Source organism: Schistocerca americana, chromosome 8 (assembly GCF_021461395.2).
Source record: "Schistocerca americana isolate TAMUIC-IGC-003095 chromosome 8, iqSchAmer2.1, whole genome shotgun sequence".
NCBI classification, from domain to species: Eukaryota; Metazoa; Arthropoda; class Insecta; order Orthoptera; family Acrididae; genus Schistocerca; species Schistocerca americana.
This window is the reverse complement of record NC_060126.1, coordinates 314,950,666-314,967,796: the sequence shown is the minus strand read 5'-3', so window position 1 is coordinate 314,967,796 and position 17,131 is coordinate 314,950,666.

The following is a 17,131-nucleotide window of genomic DNA, read 5'->3' as shown; positions in this document are numbered from 1 at the left end:
TAATCTGCTTGTTGTGCAGGCCAACCTGTATGCCAGGAGCGGGAAAAACATGTTTTCCCTGTATCTCCGGTCCTGTGGTAGGTAGGAGTTTCTAAACCTCCGCAGTACTGATACTTGTGAGGCCTTCTGTTTGTGTGCCAAATTTGGTTGGAGTTGTTCCAGGGGTTTGTGAGGAGATTCGTACACACATACACCTGCTTTATATACGTAGATTGAGAACTTACTGTGATACTTCTTCTAAATTTCCGCACCTGAACTGGAATCAAGTGACTCTTCTTGAATCCTTTGTAGCTATTTGGGCATTAGAAGTAGATGGTATCTAATTCGATTTATAACAGGGTTAAGTGAAATAATACGCAGTTTTTAAAAACGATTACTCCACTGTCACAAGACATGAGTGAATATAGAAACCTGGGGTACATTTGAACTTAGATATTGAAACTGGAAGTTAATCTAGGTGTTAGTTGTAAGTTTTTAGTTCATGTGGTTGGCAGTAGGGGTCACCCTACTGCAGATAGCTCACTGCCTGTTTCGTTCGGTATGGAGTGTGCGTTGCATCGAAATAGCAATAACATGGCAACGTAAGGCGTTACGCGTCGTTTGTTTCAGCGGGTGCATTTCAGTTATAACTCTGTGACGTAGTTTTCGTCGAGAGCACCTCCTAGGACGTGAGAGCCGTAATGATTTTGACCAATCTCACGGTATGTGACTTTTTTATGGAATTGGTGAAAGATTACGTCTATCTGCCTTCTCTTCTAAGAACATTGGGTTAACTGCGACGCTGCGCAGCAACAGCAGTGATTCCAGTAAGTCCACACATGCTGTTTAAAGAATAGGATGAGTTTGACTATCGCCTCGATATCTGTCGACCGTCCAGTGGAGGGCACGTTAAACATTTGTGGAAGATAAATGGAAACTTGGGCTTTAAGTGGAACTGTAAAAAGTTCCTCAAGGAAGTATGTGCGTTCAAAGATACGGCCTCGAATGTTTCTTTTAAAGATAATGTTTCAGTCATGTGGGTAATTTAAAATTTCTAACTTCTAAAGTTTCTATCTTCATTCATGTGGACGTTGTACATTTATGAAATCGGATGATACTTTCCCAACACGCTGTGTATAGATAGAGTAGGTGTGCTCGAGCCAGAAGGAGCGCTGGAATCGGGGTGAGTTACGTCAGAGTGGGCCGATGGCTTCCGGTAAGGTCCGGGCTGACCAAGGACGAGGCGGACACGGCCCGGCACACGGCGGCGGCGGCAGCTGTCGCGGTGTCGCAACGGGCGCAATTACGTCGACCCGGAGCATCCCGCAAGCTTTCACCCGCACCGTACAAAACAAGCTGGCACCCGTGTCCGAGCTCAGCTTCCAGGAAGACGAGAGCAGAATGGGCGACGCCCGTCCCGCCGCTCACCAGCACCAGCGTCCTCTCTCTCAGCTTCGCTGGCTCTCAGCGTGCGCACAAACTTCCAGTTCCCGCCCACTCCTCGTCACTAAGCACATTCGTTTCTTGCTTGGCATTACGCTGGGTAACGACGTCTCCTCAACGAGCGTTGAACCTCACTGATGTACCAGTGATATTACATATGCCAGTTGCTTGAGCTCGGTCTTTCTTCTGCGACCTATTAGGACTCGTACACGTAACTCCAGTGGGTTGATAGAGTTAGTCCTAATGTATGTAAGGGCTTGCGTCCGTATTTAGAAGGTACGGGTTTAAGATTCGCCACCGATCATTCTTTTTTACGTTTAAGAGGGTTTCCTCTCCTCAATTAAAGTGATAAGACCTCTGTTATTGTCTGTGTACATAAATGATCTAGCCTACTGGGTAAGCAGTAATCTGTGGCTGCTTACTGATGATGCTGTGGTATATGTGAAACTGTCGTCGTTCAGTGACTGTCGGAGGATACAAAATGGCTTAGGCAAAATTTCTGGTTCGTGTGGCGAATAGCAGGTAGCTCGAAATGTACAAAAATGTAAGTAAATGCGGACGAGTAAGAGAAACAAACTCATAATGTTCGAGTACAGCATTAGTAGTGTGCTGATTGACATGGTCACTTCGATTAAGCAGCTAAGCGTAACGTTGAAAACACTGTTAAGTGGAATGAGGATGTAAGGATTGCAGTAGGAAAGGTGAATGGTCGAGTTTGGTAAAGAAAACTGCATGTATGATACTGGTCCGACCCGTTGTTGAGTACTATTAAAGTGTTTGGGGCCCGTGCCAGATCGGATTAAGGGAGGCGTCGAAGCAATTCAGAGGCGGGCTGCTAGATTTGTAAGTTCGAACAACACGCACGTATTACGGAGATGCTTCGGAAACTCGAAGGGAAATCACTGGACAGAAGGCGACGTTCCTTTCGAGGAGCACTGTTGACAGAATTCGAGAAACAGCATTTGAGACTGTCTGCAGAACGGTTTTACTGCCGCCAACGCACTTGTCGAGTAAGGAATGTAAAGATCAGATCAGAGAGATTATGGCTCGTACGGAGGCATATAGATAGTTTTTTTTTTCTCCTCGCTCTGTCTGCGAGTGCAGCACGAAAGGAAATGACTGTTAGTGGTACAGTGTACCCTCCGCCAAACACCGTACGGTGGCTAGCGGAGTATGTTTGTAGATGTATATGAGTACATGAACTGGTTCATTTTGTATAGTCCTCACTGAGCCCTTTCCTAGCATAATTTGAACATGGTGGCTAACTAGGAAAGTGTCAAACTACAGATCTAAAGTTCGGACATTAAAACTTCTGTATCTCCTAAGATTTTGTCTATCTGTTATCGCTTTATTAAACCTCAGGCGATTAATTATTTGTATTCAGAAGTGGTTCCGCGACTCGGGCGGCGCTCGGTCTTCATGTATACATTCAACGATATCGTGATGTTTATGCCCGTTTTATCGATTATGAAAAAGCTTTTGACACTGTTTAGCACGAGAAATTGCTTCACATTTTTGTTGATCCGAAGCTGAATGGTTATAAAAAGTGTTCGCCTGCACTGTATTCTCTCCCCATTACCTTTTAACATCTATTCTGAGAAGATTCGCCAAGGTAGTCGTGATAGTAAGTATCATGGAATGGTGGTTAATGAAATTACCGTTAATATCAAATATTCTGGTGGCACTGTCTTACTTACAACCAGCTAAAAGATCTGCAAAAACTACTAAACACTGTTACTAAACAGGAGAATGTCTTGGGGTAACACATGAACATCAAGAAGACAAAATGGATGGTTATCAACAGAAACCGAGGTGACCTTCAGGGCACTGTTGCACTCGATAATAATAAGATCGACAGTGTACCATCATATAAATATGTGGGATGCCAAATCAACGATAACTGGCGCTCTTCTCAAGAACTACGCTGCGGATTTGAATAGGCGAAAAGTTCTTTCCAGGAAATGAAGGACGTTCTTACTAGCCGTGGGATAAGCGTTACACTTCGCACTCGTTACTTCGATGCCACGTGTTGAGTATCTCATACGGGGTTGAGTCATGGATACTTACCGCAGTATTAGGTACGAAATTAGAAGAATTTGAGATGTGGGCGTATCGAAGGATGTTAATGATACCGTGGACTGATAGAGCGGCGTGTGAACAAGACTTAGAAATTTTCAGTATCATAAAGAGAAAGTAACACGGAAATGTTTTGGCCTTATAGTGCTCAACAAGAAATACAACCTGTTGCAGCTAATACTTCAAGGACAGACTGATGGCAGACGTTGTCCAGGACGTAGAACATTTTCCTGGCTGAAGAACTTCAGCCAGTGGTTTGGATTGCGACAGAATCGCTGTTCAGAAAAGCCATGGACAAACAACATATCATGCTTTTGATCTCCAGTGTTCTTGGAGGACGAAGCACTTAGCATAAAAAAAGAAGAATTATTTGGTTGTGCAAAAACTTTTGATCTGCGGTGTGGTTTGGAGCTCACATTAAACTGTAGCTCCCACCTGTGACTGACTGGGCCAGTCGGTTCATAGGACGGAGGAAGGAGGGGGCGTACCAATCCTCAGGAACCATATCTGGGAAAGAACTCTGGTTTTCAAACCCCCCTTCGCGCTGACGAAAGCTGCTCTTTCCTGGCATTGTATAGGAGTGCAATATTTTGTTACTGATGTCACGTACTTCATACTGAAGCCTCTTTCGCGGGAGCGATTTTCTCGTCTCACTCGACTGTTCGTGGCAAATGCGTCTACTGCAGCGCCGCTGTTTTTGTAACGAGAATCGCCCGTCACGATTGGTCGTTTTTGTTTGCACGTCAGCATCAAATCTGGGTTTGTTGTGGAACTGTTTGCTATGGAGGTGGCCTATGGATGGCGAAAGTGCAATCATGGCGGACCGTTATTTTTACAAAAACTCGGAGTATAGAATTAAAGAACTGGCAGTAATAGTAGTGTTTGTTATCGATTAAAGAAAATTCATAATGGAGGTCATGTGATTAACCCTCCACAACCTGAGGAATGAAAGAAGAGGATAAAGAGTCCTCCACGCACGTGAAAACATGAACATTTATTTATTTTATTGAGGATTTACATAAACAAAAGCAAATAAATTAAAATTTAAAATAAGTACGTAACGCCCTTTTACTTTACCCATTTGTGCTTTATTACCTTTCTTACTGCCAAATAACATCCAAAATTATTTTTCTCCTTCAGAAAAGCTGACTACTTCACTATTGAAGAAGATACCTGTTAAATCCTACAAAGATTATGTGAAAGAACTTGTTCTCCTTCTAACATCAGTTTGTCTTAGATTGCTGGAGCAACGAAACGTAGCTAACGACTGGAAAAAAGCGCAGGTCCATCTCATTTTCACGAAGACCTATATCGTTGACATCGATCTGTTGTAGAATTACGGAACATGTTTTATGGTCGAGAATTGTGACATTTTTGAAGAAATAAAATGACGTCTATAAAAGTCAGCATGGACTCCGCGAACAGAAATCTTGCTAATCTCCGCTCGCTTTGTTCCTCTGAGAAATCCGTAGCCCTGTAGACAACAGCCTTCCGATAGATGGCGGATTCCTTGACTTCAGAAAAGCGTTTGGCATCATCCCGCACTGCCATTTAATGAAACAAAAAACAGATTATTGTGTATCTGACGAGATTTGCGATTGAATTCAAGATTTCTTTGCATATAAAACTCACCACGTCACCCTTCACGGAACAAAATCGACAGATGTCCAGGTAGTTTCCGGAGTAACTATAGGAAGTGCGATAGGACCTTTATTATTTACAGTGTTTATAAATGATCTAGTAGAAAGCGTACGGATGCTCTTCGCAGATGCTCTTCGCAGATGTTGCGGTTGTTTATAGCAAAGTAGCAACACCAGAAAATAGTATCGATTTGTAGAACGACCTGCAAAGGATTGCTCAATGGTGAAGGCTCCGGCAATTGATCCTGAACGTAAATAAATGTAACATATTGCGCACATGTACGAAGAGAAAACCATTACTATACAACTACATTATTGATGAGAAACTGATGGAAACAGTATCTACCGAAAAATATGAAAGAGTAATTATCCAGACCTACCTTAAGTGGAATGACCACCCACATTAGACAAACAGTAGCAAAAGCAGATGCCAGACTGAGATTCATAGGAAGAATCTTAAGGTACTGTAACTCATCCACGAAGAAAGTGGCTTATAAGGCGCTCTTTCGTGCAATACTTGAGTATTGTTCATCAATATGGCGTCCTTATCAGGTAGGACTGTTACAATAGAGAGAGAGAGAGAGAGAGAGAGAGAGAGAGAGAGAGAGAGAAAGGAGATCTAACTAACGAAAAGCGGCGCGTTTCGTCACGAGATCGCTTAGTCGGCGCGAGAGCATTACCGAGATGCTCAACAAAACTTCATTGACAGATGTTGCAAGAGAGGCATTGTGTATAATGAGGAGGTTGATTATTGAAATTTCGAGAGAGCACTTTCCGAGAAACGTCGGACAACATATTACTTACTCCCACATAGAAGACGCGTAATAAACACGACGCGGAAGTTCGAGAAATTGAGATGTGAACAGGGTGGGGGGAATCAGTGAGTGGTACCAGAAGTACCCTCCGCCACGCACCATAAGGTGGCTTGCGGAGTATGATGTAGATGTAGATGAAGCAACTGTCAAAAAAATTTTGTCCATCTATGCTTTCGACGAAAACTGGGTATCCAGCACAAAAAGTGACGCTGCTGTGAACTGGAACCTCAGGGTGGCTAGCGTTCCCGTTAGCTCAGGTGGCGACGCTGTTCAATCTTGGTTGTGCGTCTGGTACACCAGTTTCTTCAAAAGTGCCTGCCTCAAGTTTCGTGCATTTGAGGTACTGATTTGTCTCTGATGACTTCAGTGTCGAGAGGATCTTCACTTACAATCGTTGTTCTTCCTCCTGCGCCCTTTAATCCAACAGAGGGATAAGTGTTGTTGTGTTGTTTAAACAAGGCAGTCTGGTCATTCAGTCTTTCTTTTGTACTATATTGGTTTCATTCTGGATAAGTGTATTTTGATAGATTAGGCCTCTCCCCTGTATACTTTATTCTGTATTTCAAGAAATAGTAAGAAAAACAGCACCATGTTTTCATTTTTTTTAAATTCCTGTAGATGCTATTTTGTTTCTGTGTCGAGTACGTAAAATAAGGTTCATTCATGATTTTTCCATATTAAGGAATACACCAGTTAACACACATCCTAAACAAGTCGAGAAACTGAGAATACAGTGCAGCATGAATCTAAGCTGACATACGCGGCAGAGGATGTGTACTGTTACAAGCGCTTGGTATACAGAAGAGTAGGAGTACCGTTGTGATCAAGCTGTTTGCGAATCGAGCACATTGTGACCGCCGTGTTCCACGATGACTGCTGGCGTTCAATCAAAAGTGGTGTTCAAACTGTGCATGTGTTGCGTAGAGAATATATATGTGGGAAGCTTATGACACAACAGTAATAAAGCATGAAATTTGTTGTGCACTGTCAATTTAATAAACAGACGTTTACTGATTTTCATAAATAAAAAAAAAATCACGAAGATAGTTACAGCTGGAAGCGTTATGCGACACACCATATGGTGGATTGCGGAGTATGTATGTAGAAATAAACTAAGGCAAAGTATGAAAATTATACATGGCATTACTAAAGCATGAAAACACATTTCCAGCAAATAATCTGTGTTCCAGTTGAGATTATGCGTGAAGAGTACAAAATTGTGTCAGTTGTGATAGCGCCAGTAGCGTCAATACGAAGTGTCATAACCTCGAACATTAAGCCAGCATATAGAGTGATCTTCCGGTGCTTTTGTGATGATGTCTATGAGTCCCATATCAAATTAAATCTATTATTTTGGCAGAGCTGGTCAGAGCGCTGCAAGGAACTTGAAATGAGGGTTATGAGCAGCAGTACGCCTGTCAAACTTACTTCTTGCGGTCTCTATACCGTGAATCATGTTCATTGTCGGCTGTTAGGACAACGCAGTGATAAGTTTACTTTTGAAGATAGCAATCTGTGACATATTCTTGCATGAAATCGTAGTTTTCGTCAGTATCAGAATGTATTGAAACATAATGACATCACTTCACTACCTAGTCCGGGATTAATCACTGAAGAAGGCATTCACCTCCGGTGTAATGTACATAATATACGTGCGAGATGAACTATGTGATCAAAAATATCCGGATGCCTGGCTGAAAATGACTTACAAGTTCGTGGCGCCCTTCATCAGTAATGCCGGCAGTAGGTGGCAGCACAATGCAGCTAATATGAAAAACGTATGATTTTGGGGGTGTCCGGATTCTTTTGATCACATAGTGTACATAATGTTGCTTCTTGTAGCTAGCATTACACTCGTTAACACTTCGATGAACCTTTCGGCGAACAGTTCTGATAGTATGTCAGAATCATAAGGGCGGAATGTAATTTGGATGGAATTTCTCATTTATTCCTTCGAGCAAATGTTGGTCGTCTTGGACCTGGCTGTGTAGGGGAGAATGTTAACGCGCCGTTTCGGGATTGGGCAAGGCCAGTCAGTCCCGGATCTAATTCGTCTCTTCGATTAACGATGAGGCCTGGTGACCTGGCCAACCTGTATGTGGGTTTTAGGCGGTTTCCCGCATCAAATTACCTGTAGGTAAATACCGCGCTGGTACCCACGTCCCGCCTCAGATACACGCTACGTAAAGTTTTAGGTAAACGTTTTCACAATTAAACTTATGATTTACTGTAGTTACTGACAGACAGGGTACACAGAATATCCCCGGAGCAGTGGCGTCGTCACGAAGGACATCCACCGACCAACTGCTACCAGGATTGCCAAAATCCAAATTACTCCATATAACATATTATCCCGTAGACAAGAGGGAGAAGAAGAAGAAGAAGAAGAGGTTGATGATGATGATGATGATGATGATGATGATGATGATGATGATGAAACGAAGGAATAACAGATCTTCCAGATGACCTTTGTCCACCCCTGAATGAATCTCGTGATGCCAAACCTATGGCTATAAATGGCCACCGAACCATGTGAACACCTGGTAACATTTATCTGACTTTGACCAGCCTCCAACTTGTCAGTGACTTTCCAACATTAATTTACACTGCAACTGACTCCTCGTCGCGATTCGGCAAGTAGGTTATGTCCACTGTTTTCTCTCGTAGTGGACTCCTGCGTGCAGACAACACAAGCGAATCGCTGCGTCACTGGTTTGCATGTGCAGTTTTTTGCAGGGTCACATTATAACTTTCGTGCGAATTGCTTTATATTTTCTAGAATGTTTTACTTTTCTGTAATTTATGGAAACCTGTTTAGGCCTATGGTAGAATCTTTTCTGTAATGGTAGTTTTCTCTCCAGCAGTTTAAATTACGGTTGCGTCTATCTGAGAACAAAATTTTGGGCGATTTGTGCGGGAAGGAAAACGCTGCGATGTCGCGGCGGAGCGGAGCACGTTGGACCAGCTGGCTGGAGCAGCGCATAAGGCGAAGCTAGGCGCCGCGTTGCGACACACGCGGCCGTCACCACTGTGCCTCGGGCCAGGAGAAGCCTCGCAGCGGAGGGGAAAGGAATGCTGGACAGAACCTGTTCCCGCGGGCGGCCTGTGTCCACGCCGCAGGTGCGCCTCGCCCATAGGCCTTACTCGTTAAACACCTGCGACCAGCCTCGAAAATGTCGCCTTTTCCTACTCCGTACTTATATTCTGGACACTTTCTCTAAAACACCGCCCATGATGCTACGTTCTATTTTGCGTACCAACTGAAAGAAAAGAAAGAAAATTACAATGTCGTTCCTGAATCGTGATTTCTTTTAGCAGGCGTAGACCCAAAGCTCGGTGCAGGGAAGAAAGAGAGGGTCATAGTTACTTAGGGCTTTCCCTGCTCTTCCCCCCCGCCCCCCCCCCCCCCCCGCCCCCTTCCCCAACAGAAATAGAGCTTCTTGTCTGCCAGATTTAACATGCCACAGATTTCAAGGATGTTACTAATAGTAATAAAATATACAAAAATTAATATAATATTTGTTTGCGTAATTGCTTAGTAATTGGTTTACCACAATTTCCAAGAGAAAGCAATTCTGAGAAATATGTCATGTAACCTATTTAAGAACTATGATAGAGACTAGATTGTAGCTTCCCCTAAATAAACCTATCATTTAATCGGTAATAATTAAAGCAAGGTAGTCATACTGTTAAATTTTATATACTAATTAAATTCATTAAAAGCTTACAATCAAATTTTAGACACTGACGTGACTGAAGTCTGGGATAGCGATATGCACATACACAGACGGCGGTAGTACCACGCTTTCAGTTGGTAAGAGCTGATGGCAGCGATCGAGTGTGGCGCTGACCCAACGAAGCCATACAACCCAAGTTGTCAAGAAGGCACGACGCAGTGGCTCCATAATAGTATGAACTGTCTTTTCACGGAATGAACGGGGTCCTCTGGTCCAACAGAACCCATCATTGACTGGAAATGATTACGTTCGGCTACTTGAAGACCATTTGCAGCCATTCATGGGCTTCGTTTTTATGGCTGACAATACGCTATGTCACCGGACCATAACTATATGCAACTGGTTTGAAGAACATTCTGGACAGTTCAAGTGAATGATTTAGCCATCCAGATCGCTCGACATGAATGCCACCGAAGGTTTATGAGACATAATTGGGGGGGGGGGGGGGGGGTCAGTACGTGCACAACGTGCTGCAAAGGCAACACTTACGCAGTTGTAGACGGCTATAGAGGCAGCATGGTTCAGTATTTCTGCAGTGGACTTTCAACGACTTGGTGAGGCCGTGCTGCGTCGAGTTGCTGCACTACGCCGGGCGAAACGAGGTCCGACACGATATTAGGAGGTATCCCATGACTTCCGCCATCTCAGTGCATTGTAAGATGCCACCGAGCTCGTAGCTTCTTTCATCGGCTGCCACTCGGATATGCATCAACTGAATGCTGTCAAGGTGCCGTTCGTTGAGCTTTTAATACCTTATTATCCTAAATATCCTAAAGCTACTTAAGTTTCCCCATAACTTCACATGATTTTACCTACGTGTTGAAGTAGTACGGAAGCAGGCCGCTGGTTACAGGGTACCCATTTTGATGAAACTTCCTGGCAGATTAAAGCTGTGTGCCGGACCGAGACTCGAACTCGGGACCTTTGTCTTTCGCGGGCAAGTGCTCTACCATCTGAGCTACCCAACCACGACTAACGACCCGTCCTCACAGCTTTACTTCCGCCAGTACCTCGTCTCCTACCTTCCAAACTCTACAGAAGCTTTCCTATCAAACTCGCAGAACTAGCACTCCTGGGAGAAAGGATATTGCGGAGATATGGCTTCGCCACAGCCGTGGGGATGTTTCCAGAATGAAATTTTCACTCTGCAGCGGAACGTGCGCTGATGTGAAACTTCGTGGCAGATTAAAACTGTGTGTCGACTCGTGAGACGTGCTTGGGTAGCTCAGGTGGTAGAGCACTTGCCTGCGAAAGACAAAGGTCCCGAATTCGAGTCTCTGTCCAACAAACAGTTTTAATCCTCCAAGAAGTTTCACATCAGCGCACACTCCATTGCACAATGAAAATTTCATTCTGGTATCCATAATGGTTTTGGATACGACTCGAGAGGAGTGATATCCCTACGTATTCTTACCGACGACTGATTCTTGCCCCAGAAAACCGTGAAAAAACCTGTCGTAGACGGGAGCCCATATGTTGTGCGGATCTTTAATTGTGTTTACATCTGGAGAACCATGCCGAGAGACGAAGCGTCTCTTGAAATGGGAAAGTGATCCCGTAAAATGAAAATACTTGCTCCGCGCGGTGGGCCAGCTCGCTTCGAAGACGTAATAGAAACTTTGTTATTTTTATATTTTTGTGGTCACTGGTTGCGAAACCGATGTCGGAATTACAAAATTAAAAATGGCAGATCAACAATTATAAATACAGTGTACTCGAATAAATCTTAGCGTATAAAATATTTTAAGGTCGCTGATAACGAATTATAAGTTGAAATAGCCTTACGTAAATATTTTATTCGATATTTTACATTATTCAATCGAATTCGTATTCATAATTGTCGCTTGCGTTATTGTCGCTATGAGAAGGCTCGCTGCGGGGTTTTGCACTGGGAAAGCAGGTCTGTTAATTCAGATGACATCAGTTTATCTTCTTTAACTGTTCTTTTGTGGAATCTCGAGATGAGTGGATCCGAAGATGCCAGAAGCCAATACGTGATGCATTGTTTTCTTACGGGAGTATTTGCTCGTAAGTGACGCCGCATGTCCTTATTCCGGGATTTCTGTGCACCTTCAGATAGTCGACCAATCGGCAAAGGAACAGCTTCGATTATGGCATGTCCGTACGTCAAAACTGTGAGGGCTGATGTCGACATCGGGTATTACTGCAGAATATTTTGTATTATTTGCACAATAATTGTCTACCGTGTGGCACAGCTACTTACGAAATTGGAGCCACGCAGAGTAACTTTTATAGCTATAATTTCGGATAATATCGGTAGTAGTTAAGTTTTGAGTTGATTTACATCATTGCACCGGTTAAAAATATCATAAACACATCTGGAGTGCTACCCATCTTATTGCACCCTCTCAGCTGGGCGGGATCCGTGTTGTATATTATAGTGGCCGCACAATATCTGAAGAGTGTGTCGTTTGATTCACTGTTTACCGATAACGGTCAAGGCAAGTATCATATCGGCTTGTGAACGGAATACCACCGCAGCGTTGGAGAAGTGTGCGCCACTGTAATCGACACAAGATTTCGCAGGCCTAAGAACGCGCACCTTTTTATGTGTCTATTCTGTCCAGGTTTTATAGCGAGTCGGCCCATTGTGCGCCAAGACGAATATAGAAGCTCCTAGCATCGTCAGCCTACTTTGAAGAAACGCGAATTTCTCGGCAAATATCTATTTTTGACAATAGCCATGATGCTGATCTGACAAATGATATGTGACATTCATGTTAATACACTTTTTTTAATTTTTTTATAGACTTCTGTTTAGAAGTTTCGTGTTGGACGTTATGAATTGGCAGAAGTTCGATATTATCCTGTTGATGTGGTATTGTTTATGGATGACATGCGATTAGAAATATGAGAGGTCTTTGTATGTTATTCAAGAGAAATTGGGGTACTAGTATTGAATTTAAGTACAGCAAAAACTACGCAATGAGGAGAGAAAAACATTCATAGCCGCATACAAGGCCAAGGTCGAGCGACTGAAAGGCAACGAAGAAACAATATCAAATCTTCATTACTTGCATCACCTCCAACGAAACGAAACACCCCAGTATGTACGGACATAATCCACTGAATCGATGTAAGGATGGTTATAATTAAAGAGCAGCTACTCACAGAGGTCCAATTTTGGCTGTAACTATCATTTCGAAGCGAAACGTTGTAGGTATTCTAATCCGATAATGCAGAACCGATGTACGCTGGAAAACAATAATTCCAATTTTGGGCACCATGTGCGTATTTGGCCATGTACAGCATCTTGTCGACGTCTCCGGTGCTCATATTGAACAAATTGTGTTATCGGCTGGTAATAACAACAACATTATGCCTTTCTTTTTTGTTTGACCTTTTCTGCCCACGTCCTATTCCTAAGCCATTACACAAGGAAACATACTGTACGTCTTTCTTGCATTCACAGACAGCGCCAGATTTGCACCTGGTGGCCAAAATTGGAACTAACGTTGTTTCAGTATAAATCGGTTCTAAATTAACGCATTAAAATCTTTACTAAGTTTCGTTACCAAACAAATAATTACAGTCCATGCTGGAAATAAGGAAATTTGTGGTACGTTCCTACGGGACCAAATTGCTGAGGTCATCGGTCCCTAGGTTTAAACACTACTTATTCTAACTTAAACTAACTTACGCTAAGGGCAACATATACACCCATGCCCGAGGGAGGACTCGAACCTCCGACGGGGGGAGACGCGCGAACGGTGGCAAGGCGCCTGGACCGCGCAGCTACCCCGGGCGGCCTCACAGTGTTGATGCGCTTTAATTTTAACCATCCCGAAGCTCTGGTTGGCTTCTCGGATACATATGATGATGGAATTTGTATTCTGAAATCGATCATATATGTTGTATGACTAATCATCACCAAGAAAGTGCCGCCCGAGGAAAACTAATTTTTCGCATAATAAAATTTCATTTCCTATTATTTATGACTTAAGCAAATATCCAAGAGGACCAGTTGCCTCGCCATTTCATAATTTCCTGCTATTTTAAAACGGTAAACTGATATTTCATTACTGTAAACACATTCTGGAACTAGCCCTGCATTTATTACATCAGACAAAACCTATTTGATATGATCGTCTGTTGTTATTTTTAAAATTTTAAACCGTTCCCAGCGTAGTTCTTCGACATTTTTAGTACATACCTGACTTTAACTAGTCGATAATTAGATCCTACAGCAGTCCCGTGTGATAGTTGTCGATGTGTAGAAGCAATACGGAGGTCCGTAAAATGACGCCAGGCGGCGCGGGCGGTCAGATTCCTGGAGTTGACGCATTCACGGGCTGTGCCTTATGGCGGCTGATTCAGCACGACGGGTCGGCAGCTGTCGCCGTTTAATTACCTGACGGAATGGCAGGCATCGTCCTTGGAGGGATACCACACGTGTGCCTCTGCTAGTGGCCGCTTCCTTTTGAGTCGACACCGCCTGTCTTTGCTGCAGCTGGCGGAAGAGGATCTAGGAGAAGCACCGCCACGGCCTGTGGCGGCGGGCTTCTGTGCCATCACCACTCGGTTTCCATCCAGATGGCAAGCTAGGTCGAGCTGGGAGATCCGCCAGATGCCCAGCTGATGCTGACAGTAATTAGCCAAATCGCTTCTGACAGCGTTAACAGAAATATGTGTTTGTGACTAATAAATAAAAGACAGTATACACCAGCGTAATTAGCTGGTAGGCGTGTTTCTATATCTGAAAGATGATGTCTCTCCAGATTTCACTCCAGGCACATAAAGAGTGGCGCTAGCAGCGCCACTATGAGAATGCAAATCAAGTGTGCTTTAAATTCACGCTGTAACGGTCGTTCGAAATTGAAAGTGGTGAGTTGATGCTACTCAAGAATGTATTTAAGGCCACAAAGACGCCGTTATCAACACCTCTCTGAGTTTGAACTGTTCCGGCGCATCCTATTGCATCTGTGGCAGCAATTTGAGCAACTGTTGGTATCATAGTAACACAACGAACCGTTACAAATCTCTTACTTCATGGATAGCTCCGAGCCGGACGCCGCGTGGCGTGCATTCCACTGACTCCAAACCACCCCCATTATCGATTTCTGTGGTGTCTAGCGAGAGGTCATTGGGTGTAGGTCTGTTGTATTTTCTGATGAAAGCTGGTCCTGCCTAGGTCGAGTGATGTCCGTATATGGATTAGAAGGAGCCAATTGAGGGCCTGCAACTAACCTGTCTGCATGCTAGACGCACTGGACCTGCACCTGGACTTAGGGTCTGGGGTACGCTTTCATATGACAGCAGGAGCGCTCTCGTGGCTACCCGATACACCCTAACTGCAAATTTATATGTCAGTCTGGAGATTCGACCTGTTACGCTGCCATTCATGAACAGCGTTCCTGGAGGTATTTTCCAGCAAGATAATGCTCGCCCACATACCCCTGTTCTAACCCAACATACTTTACAGAGTGTCGACGTGTTCCTTGGCCTGTTAGATCACCAGATCTGTCTCCAGCTGAGCACATATGAGACATCATCGGACGACAACTCCAGCGTCGTCCACAAACAACATTAATTCAGGTGATTACACCGGTTATTAATGCACCAGCGCCGCGCGGGGGAGCCGTGCGGTCTGGGGCGCCTTGTCACAGTTCGCGCGGTTCCCCCCGTCGGAGGTTCGAGTCCTCCCTCGGGCATTGGTATATGCGTTGTCCTTAGCGTAAGTTAATTTAATTAGTGTGTAAGCCACGGGACCGATGACCTCAGCAGTTTGGTCCCATAGATCCTTAACACAAATTTCGAAATTCCAAATGCACCAACATTTCCCATATGCAATGGCTATCTCGCGCTTACATTAGCCTGTGATCTTGCAGTATTAATCATTTAAATATGTAAGCTTGATAAATGTATTCCCGGAATTTCATTACTCTACATGAATTACTTTTTGGTGTTGCGATTTTTTTCCGTCAGTGGATTTATCGCGTGACGAACGCGGTAGCTCTGGTCATTCAATGGCAAATATAAATAATACACACAGGCTGGAGGAAAATAATCTTAATAAAGTGAGATCAGGGTAGGGGACTTCGAATAGAGCAAAATTTCCCAGTTAACCATCTGTCGGATACGCACTGTTGTTGAGCTAAGGCGATAAAACGACTGACAGTCTGTGAAGGGCGCGCGGAAGTGTGTGCATACAAACGAACTTGCCGCACCTACTGCCGAAGAGCGCAGTTATTAAATAGATTAGCTGAAGGTAACGGTTCCAGCTGAAGAGTCAAAGGTGAGGCAATCTTTAAATTCCTGTTCATGGCTGGTTACGTTAGACGGGAATTTTATGTGGTCGTTTGTGGGTGAACCTTTGCTATTGTATCAGCTACGCTAAACTTACTGTAATGCCACGAATTTAACGCTGCGGCGACTTTGTAGGGCAAAACCGTATTACTGGAAACTTCCACACATTCCCTTATTTGGAAGAACCTGCGCGCTTTTCGCCCATTGGCTATCGTTTTATGGCCATTGCTGTACAACGCTGTTTTTGCGACTTGTGGTTATCCGGAAGATCTTACAGAATTTGATGCCCTCTAACCTAATCTACCATTTAACAGGTTGTTTTTATCCGTGCTATGTAAAATATTACATGTAAAATCATTCTCAGAATTAAAATCCTTGTCGGATAATTCATTGCTGTGAAAACTAGTTCTTAGAAGACCCTGAAATAATACATGACCTGATCCACATGTATTCAGCTGAGACGCCGCTGGGGTTAATGGCTTCATCCGGTATATTGCGCTGCTCGCCAACCTCAACTCCGTATGCCATCACTCCAGCAGACAATTTAGACTGATTTGAAATTTGACTCAGTCCTACTGTCATGAAACGGCACGCTGCCCCGTCCTTCCGCATCTGCTTTCCGAACAAATTGTAATGAGAACAATTTATTGCCCCGCTCTCATTGAAACCTCTTACCTCCTAGTTGAGATCTGCTGGCACTTGTATGTGTTGCGGCGTAGGTTACGTAGACAGATCATGATACAAAATTGTGAAGGCTTTCGTGGCCACTTGTTGACAAACTGCCTATTGGCTTCTGTCTCGGGTTCTTCGGCCGACGTTCATCTAATGATTTTTCTGACGTTTCGCCAGCGCGAGTGGCGGCCGCGAGCTCGGCTCCAGTTCACCACCGGCAATGGAGGGTGAAGCTTTGACAATGCCAGCCACTCGTGCTGGCGAAAGGTCAGAAAAATCATTAGATGAACGTCGGCCGAAGAACCCGAGACAGAAGCCAATAGGCAGTTTGACAGATCATGATAGTTATAACTCTGTGTGGCAACAGTTAGAAGGTTCCAAACAGTCATCGTACAATATATTGTGAAGAATACATAGGATACCAATACCATTGCCTTATCCCACCCCATTCACTGTTTCCCGTCTTGCTCCATTCGCGGATAGCTCTCAGGAAGACCTCATA